General features: G+C 42.3%; 1 pseudogene; it reads left to right on the top strand.

The window, feature by feature from the left end:
• Nucleotides 1-16,695, top strand: part of LOC123484914 — a 156,756-nt pseudogene that overhangs the window by 103,182 nt on the left and 36,879 nt on the right.

Below are 16,695 nucleotides of genomic sequence, written 5' to 3'. Positions count from 1 at the left end.
AACACACAAACACACATACACACTCACTCACACAAAGGAGTGCAATCCATCAAGTTACTCATAGCTGTCACTAGTAAAGGGAGACACAGGGCCTTGAGCAAGGATCTTCTAACACAGATTTGATTTACCTCAATTTGCCTCAAAAAAAGTGACATGTGAGCAAAAGGAGCGTTGATACGCCTTGGCACTACCAGCCACCAACAGGCATCTGTCTTTTTAGCTCAGTTTCAATGTATTCCCATAGTGTTGCCAACCCTAATTCATTTAGGACAACGTTAGTTTACAGAGAATTTGGCAGTTATGACAATGAAACGTTGTAAAGTAAACACAGTGAGGTAGAGAATGTGATGTGTGTGACATGCGTACGGTGAGACTCCAGTGCAGTGTGTGTGTCGCCTCATCTTAGTTGTGACTCCCAACATAGTGACTGATCTGTCATCAATTGGTCTGGGTTTCTTTTTGTAAGCTGGGAAAATCGGGTAGTTGGGTTCTTCCCTTCTCCTCCCGCTAGTGAATATTGGGAATACTCAGCAGGAGAATGGAGAGTAGGCTACTCTAGATTTGGAGAGAGAGAGAGAGAGGGGGAGCGGGGAGGGGGTATAATTAATGAATGTCTGGTTTAGGCATGATGAAATAGTATTTCTGAAAGTAGGCTTCCTTTAGCTGTAGGAAATATTACTCTAATCTTTAGTTTAGGAGAGAAAAGCAAAGACTCATCGAACCATCTGGCATCCCTAATTATACAATGAAGTGCCTTTTTGCACCAATCCGGCTAATGATTTAGGCACACTCAGGTTCTCAAGTAAATAACTCAAGGCATTCTATATTTCACCACTAATACTTTTTATATCCTGCTGCCTTACCCCGTTTAGGCTAATCCATTTGGTTCTGATAAAAGGAAGTCCATTGTATAAGGCCTAGAGCAATATGGGTGCCACTCTTTCGCCAATTAATTAACAGTTCTCCATGTACCTTTCTGACATTTCACTAATTATATTTTTGTAATAAAGCCATTGGATTAATTTAGGACAGTCTCTCACCCACTGCCACCATCTTAACAGTAATTCTGTCAGCACAGTAGAACGAGAAAAGCTGATGAGCCTGTTCTTTCGAATTTCCCCAATGTCTCTCTCTCTTATTCTTTTTCTGTTTTTTTTCTTTCTCTGTCTTTCTCAGAAAAAATATCCCTAATATTCCAGTGGAAAATCACATTATATCCTTACATTAAAGAACGGGTTTTTCGGCTGTCCCTATAGTAATTTTTTGGTTCTAGGTACAAGCATTTTTTGTTCCACGTGAACCCTTTTAGGTTCCATGTAGAGCCCTCTGTGGAAAGGGTTCTCCATAAAATGATTTTACTTAACAAAGAGACCTTAACCAAAAAGGGGTTCTTCAAAGGGTTCTCTAATGAGACACCAAATAACTCTTTTAGGTTATTGATACACCTTTCATTCTAAAGTGTCTAATAATTCAAATATCCTATTTTTCGGAAATGAAAGAGGGGGGGGGGAGGGTGGTGAGGAGTGGAGGGTTGGGGCACTCAACAGGATTAATTTAGTACAGTCTCTCACCCTGCCACCATCTCTAACAGTAGTGCTGTCAGCACATAAACAGAAGAAAGCTGGTCAACTGTTCTTTCTATTCCCTCTTTCATTCTTTTTCTCAGTTTCTCCCTCTTTCTCAGAAAAAAATATGCCCTTGAGGATAACCAGTGGAAAACTCCTTATATCCATATTATCTATATTCATTTTCGGATGAGTGCGAAGAGAGAGGAAGGGGGGGATGGAGGGGGTGGGGCACTCTCCAGGAGTCTCAACGCAGGGCAAGAACAAACACCAATCTAACAGATGAGCAGACCCTAAACCTCAGTACATATTTTGCCCCACATTGCCTTACCTAGCCAACATTAAATCCCCTCCCTACAGATACTACAGACACTGAGTTAAGGCTGTGGCGGAGACAGCCTCCTTCAGAATCACTATCTGCACACATTATAAGAGTCTAACCAGTGTGAGCGTTGTGGGGAATTGTTGGGTTTCGTGGCTAACACCATCCTAATAGTAATAACAAGTTCTTGATCGTAAGAAAAATATGATTAAATGCCTTTAGTAGGCAGTCTCGATTTAAGAATCTAATCAACATGTAGGGCAAAAATGTTATTTTGTCATTCGGTTACCAAAACCACAGTCAAATACTAGCCAACCCTATGAAGTATGATATTTGTTCTGCCATTCATTTTCTATTATTTATTAAAAAATAACAGAATGGTGTAGATCCGTTACTAGAATAAATTGCTAAAAAAGTGAATTAGTCTTTGTGTCTTCTCTCTTGCTATAGGTGGCTAACCTGGCCTGCTCCATCTCCAACAACGAGGGGGGGGTGAAGCTGGTCCGCATGGCTTCTCACCTCAGATTGACAACCTCTGCCCACATAAGCAGCACCTCTCCTGTGCTGTATGTCCTGGATCCTGTTCAGTAGAAAAAAACTTTTAAACAGTAAACAGGAACTACTCCTTTTCCTCCATTTTATTTTCCTTGCAAAATGTGAGTTGTACCCTCATTCGCCCTACTGAACTGCATATTGTTATCATATTAACATACCCTTAATAATACCACCCATTGGATATCCGGTTAGCTCTTTTACATTATTTTACAGTTTTTAAACACACTGTATTATTTGGTTCCAATAGGGAAAAAGTGCATTTGGAGTGCATTGAAAAGAGAGTAAGTATATATTATTAAATATCTCTGAATCACTATACAAACCACTTTTTCAATATCAATACCCACACAGTATGGACTTGTGAGCAAGCGGAGTAGTAAAACTTTATACGATGTAATCAGTGAGATGGATCCTTTCCGATGATTTGTATGCAGCGTTCTTCATCTTATTACTGTTGGGTCTGTGTGCAAGAAAGAACACACAAACAGAGAGAGAGAAAGAGGGGGGGGGAGGAGGGGGGAGGAGGGCAGGGGGGGAGGGGGGGGGGGGGGGGGGGGGGGGGGGGGGGGGGGGGGGGGGGGTAAACGTTAAATTCTACAACCACCTAAAAGGCCATTCCCAAACCTTCCATAACAAAGCCATCACCTACATAAGATAACCTGGAGAAAGTCCCCTAAGCTGTCCTGGGCTCTCTTCACAAACATCAAACAGCCCCCAGAGGCCCCAGACAGCACCACAAATAACCCCGCCAAATCATCAAAAAAAAATATTATAACATGAGAATCAGCATGAATGTATTTGCTAACGAGGTCACAGTGGCAATCTTATCCACTTGTCTCAAATTAAAATCTTTACTATGTGCAACTCAGTGAGCACAGGCTTGCTATTCAAGAAAGGCCGCGTACAGACCTGGCTCTCAAGAGAAGACGGCTATGTGCACACTGCCCACAAAATGGGTCAAACTGATAACTACCTAACTTCCTGCCAAATGTATACCATATTAGACCCACATACTTCCCTCAAATACACAACCCACAAACATTCAAACAAATCCAATATCTATTGGATAAATACCTATTTAAAAATCACAGCAGCAATTTTGTACCTGTTGCCACAAAAAAAAGTGCAACCAGTGAAGAACAAACACCATTGTAAATACAACCTATATTTATGTTTATTTATTTTTTTTTTACTTTAACTATTTCACATCATTATCATATATACATAATATGACATTTAAATATCTTTATTCTTTTAACTTTTGTAAGTTATGTTTACTGTAACATTTTTTTATTGTTTATTTCACTTTTTGTTTATTATCTATTTCACTTGCTTTGGCAATTAAACATATTTTCCCTCAATAAAGCCCTTAAATAGAAATTGAATTGAAATTGTTGAATTGGAGGGAGCGAGGGGGGCGGGGGGTGGGGAGAGAGGGGAGCACGAGAGAAAGAGAAGGAGAGGAGGCCTCCCGCGGCCTTCCTCTGGATGTCTGACAAAGGAGTGGTGTCAATCGATTCGTTGTTTCCAAGGTTAAGGTTGGGGCAACGCTCAAATTAACGCGGAAAGGAGGAATATTACACAAAAAAAAAAAAAGGGGATGGGCAAAATATGGTTTTTTTACATTTTGAAAAAGCCCTGTCGAAGGCCAAAAAAAAACCCTGTCGAAGTCCAAAAAAATTCCCTTTTAAAAAAATAATAAATAAGTTATGCTACAAGAGCAGTGTGCGTGTTTGTCTTTTCTTTTAAGTAATCACATTATTCCCATGCACCCGCAATAAATACTCGATGTTTGAGTGCTTTTTTTTTTGTGTTTTACAGCAGGTCGTTTACGGTAAAGACAAAAGAGAATGGGGAATAAAAATAGGTTATTAGTTGTGTGTGTGTTTAGCGTGAGCGATTTCCCGGTGTATTAATACTGTCTTTACTTGATTCCAGGCATCATTAGTGCCTATTTACCTATCCTTTTGGAATCTCTTTTAGTATTACTAAAAGTAGAACTGTAAAGCAAAGAGTAATTAAAGGGTTCATTCACTTATTCGCATTTTTTCTCATTTGTGTTTTTTCCTGATTTTATTGAAAGGTATAAACAGAAATTAAATGGTAGAAAGATACATATAACATAGTGAGAATACCCAGGATTCAATCACACTCGGCAGGGATTGCCAACTTAAATTATAGGTTTTACCTTATTTTTCCAAGCTTTAACAAGCGAATGGACTTAAAAAAAAAAAACAACCTGATATCATCTCCTATTAATAGAAAATAACATAAACTTTTTTAAAAAATGTGAACTTTCATTTAAGAAGGCAGTGGGGAAATGGTGGTTGTCTCCACTCGCTACCTTAAGATAAATAACCTGATTATTTAGTCATTCATCTTATATAATGCACCCTGCCTATTACTTTACCACTCGTTGTTGAATTAATATGAATATATTAACTGATTCTTATCCATGTAATACACTGCAGGGCTGGAACATTGTCTATCTGTTAGATCATTAGTTCTCATTCCTGAATACAATTTTTTTCTCCCTATAACATCCACTTTCCAAACTATCCTACTGTTCAATCTGTGAAATTATCCAGCAACCACCTCCCTTAAGGGATAGTTCACCCATTACAAAATATACACAAAAATCAAAGCATGGATTGCTGTCTTACCTTGTCTGTAGACTATAGACTCTTAATTTAATTACATTATTGTCATTTTCAATTTGGGTGAGTTGTCCTTTAATGTTCTTAACAAAACTCACTGCAAAAGAACTATGTTCTATAACCTACTGTATTCTGATGGTCCTCTGTAGCTCAACTGGTAACACGCGTTTACGCCAATAGTGGGTTCGATCCCGACCCCCCATACACAAAAATGTTAATCACGCATACTTAAGTCGCTTTATAAGCGTCTGCTAAATATATTATTTTACCCTCCTCTATCTGGGGGCTGTACCAAGGCTCATGCAAGGCTTCTTCCTTGCTTATTCTCTATTTTGGGGTTTTTTAATATCCTGTCATCTCAATTTCATAGTTTCCTTAGCAGCCACTTCAGTATTTTAGTCTAGGTCAGGGTTTTGAAGTCTTGGAGAGCTACAGGGTTATAATCCAGCCCAGCAATAACATATCTGATTCCACTTAACATGGTCTTCAGTCTGAAAGGAGAGATTATATGATTATCTTCATTAGATGTGTTAGTACTGGGCTAAATAACTGCCCTTACTATAATATCCATGATTTATCCCCTACTTAGTGTCCTACCACACCCACTTTTCTCTCATTCACTCTCTACCCCCGGTGATCAATGCGGCATCCTCCTCTCTCTCCCCCAAATTTGCCAGACAACATGGATGTGTTCCAGGACCAATGGGAGAAGCAGGTCGCGCATCCTCACAGGCCGTCGGCACATCATTCCGTATGACTTCCTGTCATGTCATATGATCGGGAAAATTAGAAAATGTTTATACTGTTAAAATGAAGTTTTTCTAACACTTAATAGTGGCTAACTGAGCTGCCACCAACCAGAGGGCTGGTTGGAGGAGCTATAGGAGGGGCGCAGATTGTAATGGCTAATAATTAATGGGGGTATCAAACATATGGAAACCCTGTTTACTCCGTTCCTTTTGTCCTCCTTACCCTCCTCCCACCCCCTCCCTGCCACCAACATATATTATGTCTCTGGAGTATACTGTTTCATTGTATAACGGTTCTTAACACTGGGGCCGTATCTATCAAATGTCTCAAATGTCTCTCCTCTGAGCCAGCTTGATACCTTTGACCTCAAATAAAGTGGACTTTCTGTGTGTTTGTACGTTTAAGTATTAATCGGTGTTTTTCGAAAACCATTTATCCTACATAGTTTCTCTCCCATTCAGAAAGAGAAAGCTTTCTTGTAGATCCTATATGCTTCTAATCATATACTGTATATCATTTAATACAGATTCCCATATATTATTTTAGTCATTATACAACGTAGAACACAATATTCTCGTTTTCGGGATCTACTTTATACCTATGTAAGTCTATTGATGCAGGTCCAGACAAAAACATCTTTCTGGAAATTTTATTTTTGGGTTCATCCCAAATGCACCCAATTCCCTATATCATGTCACTATTTTTTGCCATTAGAGAGAGAGTAGAGAGAGAGAGAGAGAGCGAGGGGGAGGCGGGGGGAGAGAGAGAGAGAGAGCGGGAGGGCCGAGAGCGCGCCCGAGCGCAGGAGGGAGAGAGAGGGGGCGGGGGGGCCCGAGCGAGAGAGAGAGATAGAGTGCCATTTGATGCATGCTTAGACCTTTCATCTAACAACACCATCATGGGGTTCGCCCTTATGGGGTCACCCCTCACTGTGTTATGTGATGACTTTAATAATTCTACTGTAGTCTGGGTAACAGAGAGGCGACAAATGCTGTTCATGTTCAAAATAATCTTTCAAAAGAGGAACACGACCACATCACACTCACACTCACGTGAGCACATAGCACATTCACACACACACACACACACGTGTAAGTACACACACCCCCTGACGTACACGTTCACACATACACAGTACAGGTCATTTTATATTTTCCCAAACTCAGTCCTCGGGACCCATCCTTTTGTAGAGGTCTTTTGAAAACTACCACCTCATTCTGCAACTGTCTTTTTGTAGTCCACAATACCCTTGTCAATTACATTTTACATTTTAGTCATTTCGCCTCTTATCCAGGCACTTACAGGAACAATTGGGTTAAGTGCTTTGCTCAGAGCACATCACAGATTTTCCCTAGTCGGGTTGAACTTTCGGTTACTTCACACCTCTTACCCACTACTACCTGCCGAAAGGGTTAAAATGATTGTGCAATGAGCTTTAGGATATCTGGGCTTTCTCTTTTTTATCAAACAGCAGTTGAGCCCTCAAGTTACTAAGCTATCCCATGAAGCATGTTTGTGCCTAATAAACACCATATTGACACCCCCCACCCCCCCCCCCACACCCCGCCTCTCGCTCTCTCTCCAACTCTCTCTTGCTTTCCTTGTCCCTTTCTCCTCTCTCTTTCTCTCTCTCTCCGCTCTCTCTCTATCTCTCCCTCCCTCTCATTCTCTCTCTCTCTCTCCCCCTTTATCTTAACCCCTCAAAAACCACATTCTGAGGCTACAAGTGCGTGTCGCCTGCAGGGGGCCGTCACACCTGACCCCCGGCGGCGCCATCAGGGTCGGGCCCCCGTCTCCACATCATCAACGCGTGGGTTTTTACTCTGAGTCTATCGCTGCTGTCTGGGAGTAGTTTTTGCACCCACACACACACACACACACACTACACACACATACACACACATACACCAGTGGTGGTTCACCAGAGGAGGAGGGGAGGACCATCCTCCTCAGTGAATTTCATAAAAATTAAAAATAGTTTAACATTAGGTTATCCTTTTTAGGTAAAACTATACTAAATATATTCACCAAGTAATTATTAAACACACTGTTTTGCAATGAGGTCTCCTCCGCACTCTGTAGGTAGCTCCATGGTTACTAACTCTAGCTTCCGTCCTCCTCTTGGTACATTGACTTCAGTACAAAATCTAGAGCTCTTGGTTCTCATCCCTTCCATAGACTTTTCCGGGGATGTCCTCCAACCTATGAGGCTCTTGCCGCATGAACTACATGTTTCCACCCAATCAGATCAGAAATAATCTATACTAATATAAGCTACAGCTAGCTAGCACTGCAGTTATAAAATGTGGTGTGTTTCTCAAGAAGACAATAGTTGATGGTTTTCAGCAAATGAGCAAGAGAGATCGAGAGGTTTCGTCATTTCTTTTCACATTCAGTTTCACTTACTTGTTAGCAAATGCAGCTGGCTAGTTTGTTACTCAACACCCCTCAAACGAGGGATGCTATGTTACTAGCTGGCTATACTATCCCCAACACCTCTTCCAACTTTTGGTTTTATTAATTATTCACTCTGGTGTCTGCTTCTTACTACATTTTGTTTACTTACTAACGCATTAGTTCTATTGCTATTTATAGCGTTTCTTTAGCTAATATGGGGACAACATATGCGTTGTCATTATACATGGTTTGTTAAGTTTTTCCCTGGTCACATACAGCTGATGTGTTTTCATTAATCCACAAATGAGGGGAAAGGTGAGAGGAAGAGGTGCGTAGAGGCGAGAAGGATCTCTACTATGAAGTAGTGTGTTTATGCTGATCAGAGGTTATTCATTTCTTAAGCGGAAGCAAATGAAGCGGGCATAAAAATACCTGAATTTGTCAATAGAAACTCTTGTTTGCAACTGTTGACCAATATTCCACCCTAATATGCTAGATGCAGGCAAATGTGTCCGGCGGTATTTCATGTGTCACTGTCACTGTCTGTCAGCTCAAAATGTTCTATCGACCTGTGTGCACCTACGTTGTAAGAGTTTCATTCTGGCTAGGTAGGGAAAATTAGAGTATCATGTATGCCCTAAACCTATCGATGTACATTAACTGGGTGAATGGAATCCAACATGCTGTAATAAGAAATAGGCCATGCTCATGAAAAAAAAGAAAGAGGGCTGTCACAGACATCAATCTTGGTCACGTCGTCTGTTCTTTCGACCAGTTGGTTGGTTTACATTTTTTAACGTTTATTTTCCATATATAGATGCTTTAAGCACTGCAATAAAAAATTAACACACAAATTACTAAAGAGGGGGCCAGAAATCAATATAGCCTAACCAGAAGAAAAAAACAATTCCGACCCACCTTCCTCCTCTCGCTCCCGCTGTCTTTGCAGGTTCTGCCTTTAAAATCCTGAAGTTGCCGGGTATAGCTACAACAGTGGTCCACTTTTACATTTTGGAGGTCAAGTTATCGTACCATTTCTACTGATCTGCATGCCAGTTATGATTTTCATATGCACATTTTCGTGGAACAGTTTCATTTATTTAGTTTCAAAATTCTGTCTATGAAAATTATACAAATCTAAAATAACATCTATTTCCATTGCCAATATGTAAAAATACCTACAAACAGTCTTGCAAAATATTCCCCCCCCTTACATTTTTCCTATTTTGTTGCCCTTACAACCTGAATTAAAATGATTTTTGGGGGTTTGTATCTTATTTACACAACATGCCTACTACTTTAAGATGAAAAATGTTTTTTTATTTTGAAACAAACAAGAAATAAGACCAAGAAAAAAAAACTTGAGCGTGCATAACTATTCACCCCCGAAAGTCAATACTTTGTAGAGCCACCTTTTGCAGCAATTACAGCTGCAAGTCTCTTGGGTATGTCTCTATAAGATTGCACATCTAGCCAATGGACTTTTGCCCATTCTTCAGGGCAAAACTGCTCCAGCTCCTTCAAGTTGGTGGGTTCCGCTGGTGTACAGCAATCTTTAAGTCATACCACAGATTCTCAATTTGATTGAGGTCTGGGCTCTGACTAGTCCATTCCAAACATTTAAATGTTTCCCCTTAAACATTTACATTACATTTTAGTCATTTAGCATATGCTCTTATCCCGAGCGACTTACGTTAGTGAGTGCATCATTTTTTTTATTCCCCCTTGTCACCCACAACCCTCATTAACCCATGCTCTACCAACTGAGCTACATCCCTGCCGCCATTCCTCCCCTACCCTGGGCTTCCATTGTGCCCCCCCATGGTGTTGCGTTAGCTATGCTAGGTCATTTCCTGCTGGTACCTCCGTCCCAGTCTCAAATCTCTGAGCTTCAGGTTTTCCCTCAAGAATTTCCCTGTATTTAGCGCATCCATCATTCCTTCAATTCTAAGTTTCCCAGCCCTGCCATGAAAAACTCTCCCCACAGCATGATGCTGCCACCACCATGCTTCACTGTGGGATTGTTCTCGGTGATGAGGTGTTGGGTTTTGCCAGACATGCATTGTCCTTGATGCCAAACTCAATTTTAGTCAGAGTACCTTTCTTCCATATGTTTGGGGAGTCTCCCAAACATATGGAAACACGTGTTTGCTTATTTTTTGGGCTTTTTTTCTGTACTTTTCCGTAAACCCCAGCTCTGTAGAGTGTACGGCTTAAAGTGTCAATACGATACTCCAATCTCCCTGTGGGCTTTCACTCCTTCAGGTTATCTTTAGTCTCTTTTTGCCTCTCTGATTAATGCCCTCCTTGCCTGGTCCGTGGTTTTGGTGGGCGGCCCTCTCATGTTGTGGTGCCATATTCTTTCCATTTTTTAATAATGATTTAATGGTGCTCTGTGGGATATTCAAAGTTTCTGATATTTTTTTATAACCCAACCCTGATCTTACTTCTCCACAACTTTGTCCCTGACCTGATTGGAGAGCTCCTTGGTCTTCATGGTGCCCTTGCTTGGTGGTGCCCCTTGCTGTGTGTTGCAACTCTGACCTTTCACACTGTTTATACTATCATTACAGATCTGATGATTGCACACAGGTGACTTTATTTACTTTATTACTTCTGAAGGTAATTGGTTCACCGATCTTTTTGGGGCTTCATAGCAAAGGGGATGATACATATGCACTTACCACTTTTCCGTAAATTTTTTAATTTCACTTCACCAATTTGACTATTTTGTGTATGTCCATTACATGAAATCCAAATAAAAAATCCATTTAAATTACAGGCTGTAATGCAACAAAATAGGAAAAACACCAAGGGGGATAATATTTTTCCAAGGCACTGTAAAGCCAACAAATAAAACATTGCAGGTAGAAAATATCCTGAGAAAAATATATATCTTATAAATCATTTGGCTCGCATGGCCTGTCTGCAAAACTTGAAACATTATATAAACTATTGACTAGGTAGGGCCAAAGCTGGGTGCTATCAAACTTGCAACATTGTATAAAAATATTCTGGGCCCTCAGAGTTTCCTGCACCAGTGATCTCCGACAACGACACAGCTGTAGGCTGTTTGCCAAATAATCAGGTAGGCCTTTTTTATGAGTGTTCCCCCCGGATCAGAGCATGACATTTTTTTCCCCCTTTGATGCTGAGTTGTTACTCGAAAGGGAGAGAGCTGGAAAATTTTTTTAAATAGGCTACATTGAGGAACTATTGTCATTATCAATGATTAAAACAGACTTCGTTTACTTGCTGTTTGAGGCAAATCATTTTTTATTTGAGAAGCTCCACAGTGATGCTGAGTTAAGGCGATCAGAAATAGTACCAGATCCCCAAATGGCACATTTATAAGATTGAGGTACTCCAAACAAAAACAACTCTAAATGGAATGAAATAAACCAAAACTTGTATAGTGTGTCCACTCCTACAATGACAACTGCAAGAGTGTAATAATAATATATTGAATGCATTAACGACATTTTCGTAACCAAAAAAACATTAGAATTGAAATGATTAATTAACGGTAAATTCTTGGTGATCTGGTGTGCCTCCGCAATGGATTTCCCTCGTGAATCAGACGGGTGTCTCGTGTGCCCTATTTTTACATATTTTGCCACTGCTCAATAAACAAAATCTTGGTCAACCAACAGCCTATCGACCAAACAATCGTCCAGTCAACTAAATGGGGTCAGCCCTATTGAGAATAAATACTATTGACACCATGGAAACATGGGATTGACTAATCCAATCAAACTGTTTGATACAGTTATTCATACACAGCAGACTATACTGGCCTACACTCACAGCTATAGATGTTTTGTGTCTAGTTGATTGGATTTGATGCTGTGTAAAAAAAAATGGTATATATCCTATATTCTATTTCATTTATGTATATTCCCTCTTTACATTCCGCTGTGTATGTAGCTGAAATCCATAACATACGTTCTGCTGAAATGTAGGGAGGGGGAATAGAGGGAGAAAGGGAGAGGATGGAGGGAGGGGGGGAGGAGGTGGAGAGAGGGAGAGGATGGAGAGGGGGGAGAGGTGGATGGGGGAGGGGAGAGGATGGAGAGAAGGGAGAGGGGTTGGAGAGGGGGAGAAGAGGATGGAGAGAGGGATAGGAAGAGGAGGATGGAGAGGGGGGGGAGGATGGAGGAGGGAGAGGATGAGGGAGGGGGGAGGTGGATGGAGAGGGGGAGGTGGAGAGAAGGGGGGGGTGGATGGGGGGGGAGAGGGGGATGGAGAGGAGGGAGAGGGGGATGGAGGGGGGGATGAGAGAGGAGGGGGATAGGGGGGGGGATGGAGAGGAGGGAGGATGGAGAGAAGGAGAGGGGATGGAAATGAGAGAGGGATGGAAATAGGAGAGGAGGATGGGGAGGGGGAGAGGAGGATGGAGGGGGGAGGGGGGATGGAGAGAGAGGGGGATGGGGAGGAGGATTGAGAGAGGGGGAGGATGGAGAAAAGGATGGGAGGATGGGAGAAGGAGAGGTATGGGGAGGGGAGAGGAGGATGGAGGGGAGGATTGAGGGGAAAATAAATTCACCGGGGATCAATAGGTGCTTTATGTGCAGATCAGATGTGCATGGCACTTTTAACAAACCCCACGCCACTAAAACACAAGGAGGGGAGGAACAACAACAAAACAGCCCAACATCAAAGAGAAATATAGAGAGGGACAATAAGACCCCGGTCAGAGTCAGTCCCCACCCCCCACCTTCTACATTTCAATTGCAGCATCAATCGAGCATGCAACCACAACCAAACCCCATGAAGGTTAATGTGTGAGCGTCTCCTCCTTTGACTGAGCTGGCGTTAGCTACTACGTTTTCAAATTCAAAAACTCTACAAGCTTTTTTCTTTGCTCTTTTTTTCTATTTCTTAAAAAAAAGGAGCAAGGCAGGCAGTTTATATTCATTTCACTGGGGGCAGGAGGGGGGACAGGGGAAGAGTGGCTCCGACACTAGTGTGGTTTACTCTCATTAGTCTGTAATAACCTCTGATAAGGGGAGAACACAGCCTTATGAATTCATATCATTATTCATCCCGTCTTTTTTTAGGCAGCTTACAAAGTGACTTTGTGGGGCGTTGTAGTACAGCATAGTATCTCCTAGACAGGCACTAACCCTGTTGGCTGGACATGTGACCATGTACTCTTCACTGTACTGTACTGTACTGTACTGTACTTACTACTTTACTTACTTACTGTACTGTACTACTCAACTTACTTTAATGTACTACTTTACTTACTTACTGTACTGTACTACTTGAATGCAATGTATGGATTTACACATCAGTAACCGTGATTCATATCTTTTTGCAAAAGCATCACAATGTGATGCTTATACACTGATACAAGGCTCTACAGTGCAGTACTGTTCTGTGGTGTCGATGGATTCAACAGGGACGATTCATTCGAACCTAGTCAACACCATGGAGTTAACTGAGGATTTATTGTCATTATTAGAATAAGCCCCTAATTGAAAATGATGGGTGATTTCTCCCAATTCATAAACTCAGTTTCCAACTGAACTGAGTTGACATAGAACTGACACCAACCAGTCCCCTGTAGCTCAGTTGGTAGAGCATGGCGCTTGCAACGCCAGGGTTGTGGGTTCGTCTCCCACGGGGGCCAGTATGATAATGTATGCACTCACTAACTGTAAAGTCGCTCTGGATAAGAGTGTCTGCTAAATGACTAAAAATGTAAATGTCTATTGGGTATACCACCTATCAACACTTCCATAGTCATATTCAGAAAGTAGGCCCAAGGGGCTGGTTTCCCATACACAGATTAAGCAAAATCTTGGATTAAAAAGTACTTTCAATGGTGAATCTCCCTAGACCATGACTTCTATTCCAGGACTAGAGTTAATAAGCCAGGCCATAGATTCCTCTGTTCTGTGTGTGTTAAACATCAGGGCTAGCCTAGCACAGCTGGCCCGATGGCACCGTGTGTTGCTTATTTATGACTTATCGCCTCTGCGGCGAGAGGCACTTTCGGTAACGCTAATTGTCTCTTTCATTATCCCGGCAGAGGGGAAATAACCAGAGCAACAATGGATTTGCCACCCTGCTAAATGACTTGTAATGGGAAAGATGGAGGAGAGAACGATGGAGGGATGGGGCTGCCAGGGTGAGGAAGGAGGAATGGGGTCAGGTTTGATACTCATCTCTAGGGGTGGACTAGCCCTGTACTACCACACTGATCTCGTTAGCTTGCATAAATAGTGAAACCTATTTATATAACCTCGCAAGACCAGTGTGCTAGGATGAGGCTAGGAGTGGACCACAGATAATACCTTCCCTTCCATCTATTTGTTTATTCTTATTTTAGCCTTTTCTTCTTCTTTTTACTTCCAAGGCTAAGAATAAATCAATATGTGTCCTTGGTTGACCCTGTATCCTTAAAAAGTGCATAAGTGTGAAGCATGCTACTCTGCAGTGTATCATGCTTTAATCAATCCTGGCTAAGCACGTTAGATCAAACTATTTGTGTTTATTTCCTGATTTCAAAAGATCTCACTCCCTGTCTAAAAGCATACAAGGAAATAGAACCTGCCACATATGCGTCAAGCGTTGGGCCAGTAACCAAAGCTCACAAGTTCGAATCCCCGAGCCCGCAAGGTGAATAAATCTGCCGTTCTACCCTTGAGCAAGGCAGTTAACCCCCAACAACTGCTCTCCGGGGGCCGATGACGTGGACATTCGATTCAGGCAGCCCCCCCACACCTCTCTGATTCAGAGGGTTTGGGTTAAATGCGGAAGACATATTTTGGTTGAATGCATTCACTTGTGCAACTGACTAGGTATCCCCTTTCCCTGTTCCACTGCAACACCTGGAATGCATCCAAAAATGGCACCATATTCCTATAAAGTGCACTACTTTCGACCAGAGCCCTATGGGCCCTGGTCAAAGTACTAAACAAAAAGGGAATAGGGTGCCATTTGGGACACACACTTGCTGTCATTGGAAGGCCCTGTGCACCTGTCCACTGCAGTGTGACAGCGGACACACACACACAATGCATATACACGGCAATGGACTAATCTCTACTTTAGGTGGCACTGTGGCATGTTTTGGCCTGCGGCCTGCTCTGTCAGAGGCTAAATTGGTGCCTCCTGAAAGCTGGCGGAGAGACAGTGAGACGTGGAGGTGGAGAGGGGGAAAAGAAAAACGGATGAGAGGAGAGAGAGGACTGAACAGGTGGTCCTGGGTCGGTGTTGCACTTTGTGTAAACTAAAGCCAGGTGTGTGTGTGTGTGTGTGTTTGTTGTAGGACTGCCAGCTAGTTAGAGTGTGTCCATCAGCTTCTGACCTGCCTGGCTGAGATCCTCCAGAGAAGCCAGCCCAAGTCTAGGTGTGTCTGCGTGCGTGTGCATATTCTTGCTTGCCTGTGTGCCTTCATGCGTATGTGTTTGTGTGTGCTTTTTGTGCCTATGCGTCTCTGTGCGCTATTACCATGTCCTCGCCACTCAACGCTAGACGCCGTCACTCACCTCCCCTGTGACAGATGGTCAAGCTGTCCAACCCGCTCTGCTTATCACAAGTGTCTCACCTTTGACCCCTGTCTCTTATTGGCCCTCTGTCTTCCTCAACAGTGAACCCAGTTAGATTTGTAGTTTGGGGTAGTGCAGGCAGTCGGGCTGGGCACACACACATGCCTCACCGCGCACAAACACACACAGAAAGACACACACACACAGAAAGACTGCACAACTCTATTAAGCTGAGCCATAGATTCCTGACAGACATTCTACTCCACACACACAGACCCGGGGATTGAGGCATGTCCTTGAAGGAGGGGGTAAATCAATAGCCTCATAGGAAAGGGGTTATCTCTCTCTCACACTCTCTCTCTCTCTCTCTCCTCCTGTCTCTCCTCTCTTTCTCCTCTCCCTCTCTCTCTCCTCTCTTTCTCCTCTCTCTCTCCTCTATCTCTCCTCTCTCTCTTTCTCCTATCTCTCTCCTCTCTCTCTCTCTCCCTCCCTACCTCCCCCTCTCCCCACCTGCATTTAAACTAATCTTCAGCCCCAGAAAAAAAAAGACGCATTTTAAACTTGATCATGAAGGTTTTGCCCAGAGAATGTAAATTAAAAAGCTAATATATGGCCTAGTGTTTAAGCGCGTTGGGCCAATAACCGAAAGGTCACTGGTTAGAATCCCTGAGCCAACTTTGTGAAAAGTCTGTTGATGTTAACCCTAATTGCTCTGGATGAGAGTGTCTGCTAAATGACTAAAATGTAATAAATTCCCTGGTTTTCCATAAATCTTGGTTGGATGATTCCAGATTTCCTGCTATTTCCCTCCTGATTCTGGGAATCCTCCAACCGGGATTTCGGGAGAACCAGGGAATTTATTGAAAGTTTGCAACCCTAGTCATTATGCATGTCGCTGGAAATTGGATTTTCTCAAGGTTTGGTCATGCATGTCTAGAATATGGGAGAGT

The sequence above is a fragment of the Coregonus clupeaformis genome, unplaced genomic scaffold, assembly GCF_020615455.1.
Source record: "Coregonus clupeaformis isolate EN_2021a unplaced genomic scaffold, ASM2061545v1 scaf0496, whole genome shotgun sequence".
In the NCBI taxonomy this organism is placed as follows: domain Eukaryota; kingdom Metazoa; phylum Chordata; class Actinopteri; order Salmoniformes; family Salmonidae; genus Coregonus; species Coregonus clupeaformis.
The sequence above is the reverse complement of the archived record's forward strand: the minus strand, read 5'-3'. Positions and strand labels throughout refer to the sequence as shown.